This window comes from Psammomys obesus, unplaced genomic scaffold (assembly GCF_907164565.1).
Source record: "Psammomys obesus unplaced genomic scaffold, mPsaObe1.curated_primary_1811, whole genome shotgun sequence".
NCBI classification, from domain to species: domain Eukaryota; kingdom Metazoa; phylum Chordata; class Mammalia; order Rodentia; family Muridae; genus Psammomys; species Psammomys obesus.
Window position 1 is genome coordinate 1,610,143 of NW_026596234.1, and position 11,319 is coordinate 1,621,461.

The following is an 11,319-nucleotide window of genomic DNA, read 5'->3' on the forward strand; positions in this document are numbered from 1 at the left end:
AGATAGATAGATAGATAGATAGATAGATAGATAGATAGATAGATAGAATGGAAAGCCTGTGTCAAAAAAGCAAGAAGGTTTGGAGATGTAAACTGAATAGAGCACTTGCCTAGGATTACCAAGACCCTGGGGTCAGTCACGAGCACAACAAATCAAAAATGAAAAGTTAAGAGCAATGTTAGCAGGCTGGAGAGATGGCTCAGAGGTTAAGAGCAGTGGATGTTCTTCCAGAGGTCCTGTGTTCAATTCCCAGCAACCACATGGCACACATGCAGGCAGAATACCACATAAATAGCAAATTTTTAATAAGGAAAAAAAGTTAGCAAAGTGACAGCAGAGTAAGCAGCACTAAACTTTTTCATCCTTCCATACAAACCACTTGGTTTTTGGTGCGTTGAATTGAACCCAAAGCTTCAGTCCAGCTAGACAGCACTCAATCCTTGAACTGTATCCCAGCCTTTTACAAGTATTTTAATTACATGTGTGTTGGGGGTGGGTGTCTGTATGTGTGAGTGTTGTAGCCCATGGAAGCCAGAAAGAGTAGAATCCCCTGGAGCTGGAGTTACGAGCAGTTGCAGGCTGCCCAGTGTGGTCCTCTGGAAAGCACTCTTAATCCCTGAGATACCGCGCCACCTATCACAGCCCTTATTTTGCTTTTCATTCTGAGACAGCATCTCATTTAAGTTTCACAGTCTATCTTTAAACTCAAATCTGTAGCCCAGGTTAGTTTTTAACTTGACTTCCTATTCCCTTCATCTTCCAAGTAATTGGGATTATAGGTTCATGCTACCAGGCTAGCAAAACAAACAGAGGCCAGGTGACACACCCCTTAATCCTAGCACTAATTGATCAGAGGCAAGTGGATCTCTGTGAGTTCAAGGCCAGAGTGGTCTACATAGTGACACAGTGAGGTCCTGTCTCAAAAATAAATAAACAAGCCAGTGTGGTGGCACACACCTATAATCCCAGCACTTTGGGGGACAGAGGCAGGCCGATCTCTGTGAGTTTGAGGCCAGCTTGCTGTACAAAGCCAGTTCTACACAGGACAGTCAAGACTACACAGAGAAACTCTGAGGAAAAGGCTCAATCAGCAACATGCTTTCTGCACAAGCATGAGGACCCAAATTCAATCCCTAGAATCCAGGTGTGGCAACACATACCTGAAATGCAAGGGTTAAGGAAGCAGAGGCAGAGACAGAAGTCCTGAAGCTTACTGGTCAACTAATCTAGTGAATCAGCCAATTCCAGGTTCAGCAAGTGGCCTTGTCTCAAAAAGTAAGTTGGAGCATGCCTATGATCCCAGCACTCTGGGAGACAAAGGCAGGCAGAACTCTGAGTTCAAGACCAGTCTGGTCTAAAAAGCAAGTCCAGGACAGCCAAGGCTACTGTCCTGACCCCTGACAGAGAAACCCTGTCACAAAAAGAAAAAAAAAAAAAAAAAACAAGAAAAGAAAAAAAAAGTGAGTTGGAAAGTAAACATCACCAACATCAACCTTTGGCCTACACACACACATACACACACACACACACACACACACACACACACACACACACACCCCAGAGGTCAGCTCTAGATGTTGCTCCTCAAGTGATATCCACTTTGTGTTTTGAGACAGAATCTGTCATTAGTCTGGATCTCAACTGATTCAGCCAGGGGTTCATCTGTCTCTACCTCTCTAGCACCCCAGCACTGGGATTGCAATTCCGCCTTCAGGGCCCATGATATCTGGGTGACCCTTTTATAACATAATTTGCTGCACTAAACTCTAGATCCCCAAGATGAAGGAGTGAATACCCCAACCGAAAGAGCCACAGTAAGTTTCTCTATCCTCAAGCCCCCAAGGATCAGCAGGAGAGATGAAACTACTGCTCACAGCAGGCACCATCCTGGTCACCTCACAACCCCCTGTACTGTCCCTAGTGACCACTGGAGGGCATCCAAGAGCCATTCTGGAGCAAGGGCAAGCTTACACAGGTCAGCTCCTAGCTGCCTCCAAACTAGCTAAGTCCCTTCACCCCAGTTATCTGTGGACAGATCCTCTTGTAAAGATCTTTAGGGCAGGAATGGGTCAGTGGCCAAGTGAGAAAGAGGGACGGGAGCAGGAGGACCCCAAACTTAAGACACCGTTATGCTGATGCCTTCCTGCAGAATCTTAGGCCTCAGAGTTGAAGCTTCTTCTGCCAGGCAATCTTGTCAGGGTTCCTGAATGGCCTGGATCTCTTCCCCAAGAACATGATCACGCCTGCCCTACCCCACTGTACCCCAAGTTTCCTATATGATCTTGATTTCTAATACCACGTAGGGATTGTGGGCTGGCTTTTTAATTTTTTTGTAAAGAGAATGTTTTTTATCCTTATTACACTTTGTTTGTTTGTGGGCATGGGTAAGTATGCGGGTGCACTTACGACATGATGCATGTGAAGGTCAGAGGACAATTTGAGGAAGTCAGTTCCCTTCTTCCACCATGTGGGACCAGGGATCCAAATCAAGACATTAGTCTTAAGCAGGCTGGTGCTGGCTCACGACTTGTTAGCAGATGCCATCATCCACTGAGTGGTTTTGCTGGACCTCCTCTGGCTCTTTAAAAGTTTTCTATGTTATCTTGACAGCTAATATCACTATCACGTCGGGATTGTTGGTCAGCTTTCTATTCGTTTCTGCTCCATCTTCAGCTTTTTTGTTTTGCTTTTTGTTCTATCAAGACAGGGTTTCTCTGTATAGGCTTGGCTATCCTGGACTCACTTTGTAAACCAGGCTGGCCTCGAATTCACAGCAATCCACCTGCCTCTGCCTCCTGAGTGCTGGGATTACAGGCATGAGCCACCACCTTCAACTTATTTTTTTTAAAGACTCATTCATTGTCATTTTATGTGTATGAAGTGTTGTGCCTGTATGTGTGTTTGTGCACCATGGGTGTGTGTGGTGCCCATAGAGGTCAGAAGATACCAGATCTCCTGGGACTGCTGTACAGAGGGCTGTGAGCCACCATGTAAGTGCTAGGAATCAAACCTGGGTCCTCTGCAAGAACCAACGTGCTTAACCACTAAGCCATCCCTCCATCTACCTCACTTCTGCTTTCTAAACTGTGACCTAGGACAGATCAGATAGCTGTTTCTTTAACTACAAACTGGAGTGATCAGATAGCTGTTTCTTTAACTACAAACTGGAGTGATGGTAAGTATGCCCTCCTATAAGCCTGGAGTTATATTCAGTTGGTTAGCATGTGCACTGTAGCTCAGGTAAAGTGTGTGCTGAGAAGATACTTGGTTCACCAGCAATCACACCTTCATCATTATCACTATCACCACTACTATTGCCAAATCATAACTACCATCATTACCACCACTATCATAACTACCACTATCACCATCACTATTTATTATCACCATCATCACCTCCATTACAATCTCATTATGATCACCATCGTCAATATTATAATTTACAAATTGGGTGGACAGATTTCCAATCCTGGGTTGGTTGCTCTAGAAGTCTTATTGAACTTGTCTTAATCTTATAAAGTGCTGATCTGATTATCTGGGTTTTTGTGTGCACTGGGCTCCCTATATTGTTCTAAAGGCCCACCTCACATATGTGTAAACTGAGACTTTGTGATGCAATGGGTCCACTATGTGTGGGCCAAGGGATGGAGCTAGGCCAGCATCAAATGCAGCATGTGAGGAAAAAAATCTAGTTCAGGGCAAGAAAACCTTACTAACAGGCCTGGACTTTGGTCAGGATGAATGACAGGTCAGGGTAAGAGAGAGGCCTTCTCCGTGGGCAGGTCTGACCAAGAGCTTCAGTCCCTTCTCCCTCATCCTCCTCCTGGCTGAAAGCTCTGACATTTCCCAACTCAGAGTGGGGCCCCTGGGTTTCCCAGCCATGGTAGAGACAATTTTCTGGTCTCCAGCAGACAGTCGTATAACTCTCTCTCCTAGGCATGGAAGGCTGAAGTGAGGCGCTGTTAGGCAGTGCTAACAGAGGGTCAGCCCCACTCCCTGAGGTCTAGAAGGGCTGAGTACCCCACTCTGAGCCAAGTAACAGGAGAAGAGCCTTTGTATCTCAGCATCCCACTAGCTCCAACACTGGCCAACAACTCCCTCCAACTGAGATGCACTGTGAGGTTCAAGGGAAGCAGTCTTGCTCGGCAACAAGCTGACCTCTGACCCCAGTCATAGTACCCAGACCCAGCCTCCAGGCTGACCTCTGACCCTAAGCACAGCTAACCCTGGTACTAGGTCTCTCCATTCCCAGGCAGGGCAGCATTGTAATAAACGTGAAGGGTTAGGATTGGCTTGTTTCTCAACTATTGCCACACCCCAGCTCTTCCCTTGGAGACACGTGCAGCATGTTCGAACCAGCAAGCAGATCTAGGCACTGGGAAGAGCTGGGGCCTACCCCACACAGGGCTCCTCAAGAACATATCCCCAGTGGTGTGAAGATTTAATCTTTTCCAGCAAACAAGTTTAGTAGTTGTGTGCCTGCTTCCTCTCACATCCTCCCCTTGGGCTCTTGTGTCAAGGACTGTGTGTTTGTTTACTCAGATGTAATCTACTCCTTGGAATGTCCATATATCTGACACCCTGACTCATTGACACAATTTCCTGGAATGGTTAACTTAAAATGTACCCCCTCTCCTTGCACCCTTTCCCTTTCCCTTATTGCCATTTTTCAAATTAGCTAACAGATGTAGATTGTAAGGCTGAACCTCAGCCAGTGGGGAACAGCCAAAGCACCCCTCACATTAAGGGTGTAGTGTGGAGGCCAGCTTAGAATAAGTGTGCTTGCCCTCCAACTTTTGGTGGACATTTACTCTTTTGTGCAGAAGTGAAGTTTTCCTTGCTGTGACCCTTAGTTTGAGTGGTGAGTTCTTGATTTGTGACACCATTCTTATCTGTAATGCCATGGAGGCATGCCCAGGATTCTAGCCTTCCTGAGGAGGTACACAGCTCCCCTCCCAGGGTAGATGCCTCCCAGGCCTGTGTGCAGTGGCCCCTGGGTTAGAGAAGAAACAAATCCAGGATGGAATCTGAAAAGATGGCCTAGAGGGTAAGAGCACTTGCTGCTCTTCTAGAGACCCAGGTTTGGTTTCCAGCATCCACACTGTGGCTAACAACAACCCCAAATTACAGATCCAGGAAATCCAATACCTTCTTTTGACCTGTAGAGGCATCTGCACAAACAGCATAAACATACATAACTCACTTTTATTATTTTTTTTTTGAGACAGGGTCTCTCTACATAGCTATGGAATTTGCTGTGTAGACTAGGCTGGTCTGGAACTCACAGAGATCCACCTGCCTCTGCTTCCTAAGTGCTGGGATGAAAGGTATAATGAGCTACTATGCTCAGTGATAAACTTTTCTCTTTTTTTAAGGACAAGAAAACTAGGACTGGAAGGTTCTCAACAGTACAAGGAAGGGCACAAGCAAGAGTTGCAGTGGCTCGAACTCTGTACAGAATAAAGTAAGAAACACTATGGGGGGGGGGGAGTGCTCCTGGAGGGTGGTTGGGAATGGATGGAAGATGTTGATGAGTCGGAATCCCAATATAAAGCCCCATCAGTGTCCTGGTGACTTCACCCAGCCTTTTGGCTACCCTTTTGGACCTAGTCGGGTTTATTCCAACATGTCCATTGCTAAGAAGCAACAAACACAAAATACTGCCACATAAGGAATCATCTGGAGACCAGTTATTCAAAACTGGGGTACGAGAAACCTCCATAGAAGGGGTGAGTATTGAACCTCTCATTAAGTACTAGAGTGTAAGAAACCCATAGGAAAGGGTGACTGAAAGCCAGGCGAAGTGGTGCATGCCTTTAATCCCAACACTCAGCAGGCAGAGGCTGGCAGGTCTCTGCAATGGAAGTTTTGCTTTCTTTAAAACCCAGTTATGTTATGCTTTTGTTTTAATCCCAAGTGTGGGATATGGGACTGTCTTCATTTGTTCACAGCTGATAATTGCCTCATGCAGCTCAGAGAGGGGCGTGGTCTTTGCCAGCTGCAGTGAGTTTAATTCTGTGGGTGTAAATACCAGAACGCAGAGAGACGATTCAAGGAGACTGATGGAGAAGGAAGAAGGCTGCTTTCCTCCTGCTGCATTTGCAGTTTTCTGGACTGCTAGTAATACTGCCAGCCTGATCTACAAAGTGAGTCCAGGACAGACAAGGCTACACAGAGAAAGCCTGTCTTGAAAAACAAGCAAGCAAACATACAAAAAAAAAAAAAAAAAAAAAAAAAGGAAAGAAAAAAAAAGAAGATTGCTGGACAGGCCTTTGAGGTTCATGCTTAAATATTGGGCAGAAGATTCCACACACACAATAAAGACAAAAAGACACAACAAATATCAAAAGTTCTGCTGCTTAATCTGGACTCCAGAGCCAGTCTTCAAACCCTCAATAATTTAGCCGCAATTCAGCTCAGATAAGGACTGGGTCTTCCAGCATTTCAGCTGAGCAAGTAAATTCAAAATGTCCTGTTGCCCAAGAGGAAATATATAGTCACTGCTGGAGGAAAGGTTCCATAACTCTACTCCCTCTAAAAACAGATTAGGTTAACCACAAAGATAAACAAGAATATAAATAAGACCCTTTGCTTTCTTGTTTCTCCCTCCCTCTAACCTAGACCAAATTCTTTTCTTTTCTTTTTTTACCTCCTCCCCCCCTTTTCTTTGAGACAGGGTTTCTCTGTGTAGCCCTGGCTGTCCTGGACTCACTTTGTAGACCAGGCTGACCTCGAACTCAGAACTCACAGAGACCTGCCTGCCTCTGCCTCCTGTTTGCTGGGATTAAAGGTGTGTGGCACCTCTTTCAGCTACATCAGATTCTTGGCCATACACCTATTATAGCTGCTGCTGCTCCCTCTGCCTTCTCTTCCTCAATTGTCTGAAACCCTTCAACTCAGATAGACCCTGTGTTAGAGTCAACACACATTGGCCTTAGATGAACAGCATGAGAGGGAAATTGAGAATCTCCCATTCTAGGTCACCAGACCCCAACAACCTGAGACCATTTTTGACCAAATGTTCCCACTTGGCAAAGCTCTCCTAGGAAGGGGAGGGATTGGGTTTGTGAATGCTCTGTTCATGTGATAAAGTCAGAGACAGCTAGGAGCAGAACCAGATCCTCATCTTGGAAACCAAGAGAAACTAAGTGAATAGAGGATATTGAAGAAGCCTCATTGAAGCCAAGCTGTGGTGGTGCATACCTTTAAACCCAGAACTGGAGACACGGAGGCAGAATATCTGAGTTCAAGCCCAGCCTGTTCTGCAGAGTGAGTTCTAGGACAGCCAGACAAAATGGAGAAAACTTGTCTTGAAAAACCAAGAAGGAGGAGGAGGAGGAGGAAGCAGCAGCAGCAGCTCTACTGCCTTGTTTTAGTGTTAGCCCTACCCAACTTAGAAAGGCCATATATTTGTCATTGTTAATACAAGGACAGTACTTGGTGTCCTGACACAAGAACAGAGACACTGGCAATCTGTGGCATACTATCTCACTACTCACATCATTACCTTGGACTGGCAGCAGCTGCCGTTCTTTCAACAGAGGAAGGTGAGAAACTAGTATATTCCAAAGAGTGGGGAGATAGCTCACAAATTCTCACATCTTGAAGTATAGAGTTCACTCCACTAGAGAGAGGTGACTTGATTCTGTCGAATCCTTGAATGCAGCCCAGTTTTCTGTTGGCTGTCACAAAACTATAAAGGAAATTGAGCACATTGTTTGGACAGCATAGAACAGCAAGCTAAGGTCCCATTTCACTTAAGAGAAACTTGCTTTAAGATTGGACCTGTGGGGTGGGCTGGAAAGATGGCTCAGTGTGAAGAGTACTTTCAGAGGTTCAATTGCTGGCACCTCTACAATGCCTCCCTCACAGACAACATTAACCAGAGGCACTGATGTCTTCTTCTGACTGCCACAGAGTTCAGGCATACACATGGTGAACAAACATCCACGCAAACCAAACATTCATACAAAAAAGTAAATACACAGACACACACACACACACACACACACCCCACACACACGCAAATGAATGACTGGACTTAGGATCTTTTTTTTAAAAGATTTATTTATTCATTTATTTACAAAGCATTCTGCCTGCATGCAGCCTGCGCACCAGAAGAGGACACCAGGTCTCTGTATAGATGGTTATGAGCCACCATGTAGTTGCTGGGAGTTGACTTCAGGACCTCCAAAAGAACAGCCAGTGCTCTTAACCTCTGAGCCATCTCTCCAGCCCCTGGACTTAGGATCTTTACAGGTGGATCCTCCAGAATGGTTGAAGGGTAACCGCTAATGTCCTACAGTGAATGGGAATGTTGACTGACACAGCACCATAAGATCAGGGAGATTACCAGATAATTGATCAGCCCAGATCTGTGAACTGTGTGCTTGAAACTGGGCTTTGAAATTCCTTAAAGGGCAGGACAGAGGCAGGGACTGATTCTAAACCTTTGGTGTGTAGCCCACATTTGGTGAGAGTTGGGCAGAACAGGGTGTAATTAACAGGAATGACACCTTGTCCACAAGAACTTACCACTCAGATTCTAGATTTTAGTGCTGCCTGAAGAGGTTGCAGTAAGACATGTCCCTGGGCTCCAAGAGGGAGAAACTACTGAAATCAAGGGGAGCAATCAGGTATGTAAATTTCCTAAAAAGGCCACTTAGTAGAAATTTCCCTTTTCTCTCTCATTCATATTACTCCTCCTATCCTAAAGTCCCTGCCCTGCTATTTGCCCCCAAGGAAAAACAACAAGGTGTGGTCTCCAAAGATGAGGATGGGGGAGGGGTTTTAGGGAGGTAGCTCCGTGGTTAAGAACACTTGCTGGGGCTGGAGAGATGGCTCAGTGGTTAAGAGCACTTTCCCAGCAACCACATGGTGGCTCACAACCATCTATAATGTGAACTGATTCCCTCTTCTGGCAGGTGTAAATACAGATAGAACACTCATATACATAAAATAAAATAAAATCTTAAAAAAAAAAAAAAAAAAGAACACTTGCTGATCTTGCAAGGGCACAAGCTCAATTCCCAGCACCTGTCAATTCCCACAACTGTCTGTAACTTCTGGCTTTTGTGGTCATATAATTTAAAAATAAATCATTGGGAAAAGAAAGAAAGAAAGAAAAGATAGCTGGGTGTGGTGGCTAACATCTTTAACCTCAGCATTGGGGAGGCAGAGGCAGGCAGAACTCTGAGTTCAAGGCCAGCCTGATCTACAAAGCAAGTCCAGGACAGCCAGGACTACACAGAAAAATCCTGTATTGAAGAAAAGAAAGAAAGAAAGGAAGGAAGGAAGGAAGGAAGGAAGGAAGGAAGGAAGGAAGGAAGGAAGGAAGGAAAGAAAGAAAAAGGCTGGAAATGGTTTTTACCGGACAGAAAATACTGTTTATGCCCACATGTGTGAATTATTACCTCATATACACTAAGGCAGTCACTGGGACCCCAAGTGTGCTACCTTAGAACTTATGGATTCATGATCTTTATACCATAGCTAGCTAACAAGTCCAAGGATGCCTTACTTGACCTAAAGTAAATAAGCAAGCTGTGAGACCACAGCCTTCTGGAGGGAGGAACCCAGAGGTGAGGCCTTTTCAGAGTGTGCCGTTGTCTATATGGAAATGCTGGAAGTGGCCACTTGAGGTATTCCTGGTAATAGCTGATCACTTAACTCACTGGGATGCGGCTATACCTCTCTCCAGGGCTACTCCTAAAAAGGTAATCAAAATATGTTTAGAAAGTAAAATTCCTAGATTTGAAATAATTGGCTCCGAAAATAGGAGCCATTTTGCTGCAGCCATTGTCAGAAGATTCACCCAGACTCTTGAAATCATTTGGGATTATCACAGCCTCTGGCACCCTCCTGTCCTCTGGTAGAGGACTGCCTTGTCCCTGTTCTATTGCTGTGAAGAAACACCATGACCAAGACAACTCTTATAAGAGAAAGCATTTAATTGGAGGCTTGCTTATACCTTCAGAGGTTTAGTCTATTACCGTCATGACAGGAAGTATGGCAGCGTGAAAGACAACATGGCACTGGAGCAGTAGCTAAGAGCTACATCCTCACCTACACGCAGAGAGAAACACTGGGCCTAGAGTGTGGACACACACACTGTCAGCAAAGCCACACCTCCTAATCCTTCTCAAATAGTGCCAACTCTCTGATGACTAAACATTCCAATATATAGGCCCATGGGGAGCAGTCTTACTCAAACCACAACAAGGAGAAAGGATGAATCAAGCTCTAAAAGTGTAATTTGGCCAAATTAATACTTGAAACAAAATCACCCTGACAACCTGTCTCTCCATTACCCTCCTAACAATCAGGACTGCCCCCACATGAGATGGTCTGCCATGTATCCTGTTGAATCCTACTGGAGGGCTCCATCCTTTAAAGTCAAGAACCAGTTCCTTAGACACTACGAACTTGGATTGTCTTCTGCTGTGCCCTCCCTTGGGTAGTAGGGGCTATTAGCCCAGGAACCACTACTCAAGTTTCCTGCCCGGAAGCATAAGCAAGACAAGAAGGAAGGATCTGACCAAGTTCTGCTCTCTACTCAAAGGCCACGAACTGCCCAAAGGGTCTGGGCACATATGCCAGACCAAGAAATCACTTGCAATCATAGGAATGTCCACTGAGTCTGAGCAAACTTCATTTGAACATGCAAGAAGTACTGGAGCAGTCTCTAAACCCAGTCCTCAGGAAACACAGCAACCCTTGCTAAGCTACTCTACACTTCCACCCCAGTGTTGTTCTCAACCTGCAGCCACCTGCTTTGTTGTCATGTTTGCCATTATAATGTAGATTTTGTGTTCCTGATCCTCTCTTGCTGCCTTAGCTCTCTGGGGCAATTTTTAACTCGGAATATTCCAAAAGGCAGATCTATTAACTTGCTTTCCGTGGGCTCACTTAAAAAAGACTTTAATGACACTCTTGTTTCTAATGAAGGCAACTAATAGTATTTTTTACTATTAATGTAACCACAGCCGACATACTTCTGTCTATCCAGTTTAATGCATGCTTGGTTATTCCCTGTGGGAATATGTGAAGCAGCTCTCTAGGATGGTAAGAGCTTTTGCCCCTTCAAACTCAGGAAACCAAACACAGACAGCACTTTAAAGAGCCCATAATAACTGGACTGACATTGGTGGACAGCCCAGATTAGTGAGAGCCCTTTACAACCTACCCTTCGCAATTGCTATGAAAGCCCTAAAGGAAAAGTTACAGGCAATAAATAAATCTAATCCTCCAAATTGTCAGCATCAACAGTGTTACCCATTATGCATAATAACAACAAGTTTCACAACAAGAATCCTCAAT

At 45.0% G+C, this 11,319-nt stretch overlaps 1 long non-coding RNA gene across 1 annotated transcript in view; it reads left to right on the forward strand.

Moving 5' to 3' along the window:
• Nucleotides 1–10,434, forward strand: part of LOC129668196 (uncharacterized) — a 14,599-nt gene extending 4,165 nt beyond the window's left edge. Inside the window, exons 2-3 of the long non-coding RNA XR_008718877.1 lie at nt 5,376–5,464; nt 10,326–10,434. This is a non-coding gene — a long non-coding RNA (uncharacterized LOC129668196). The remainder of the gene's footprint in view (nt 1–5,375; nt 5,465–10,325) is intronic.
• The last annotated feature ends 885 nt before the right edge of the window (nt 10,435–11,319 follow it).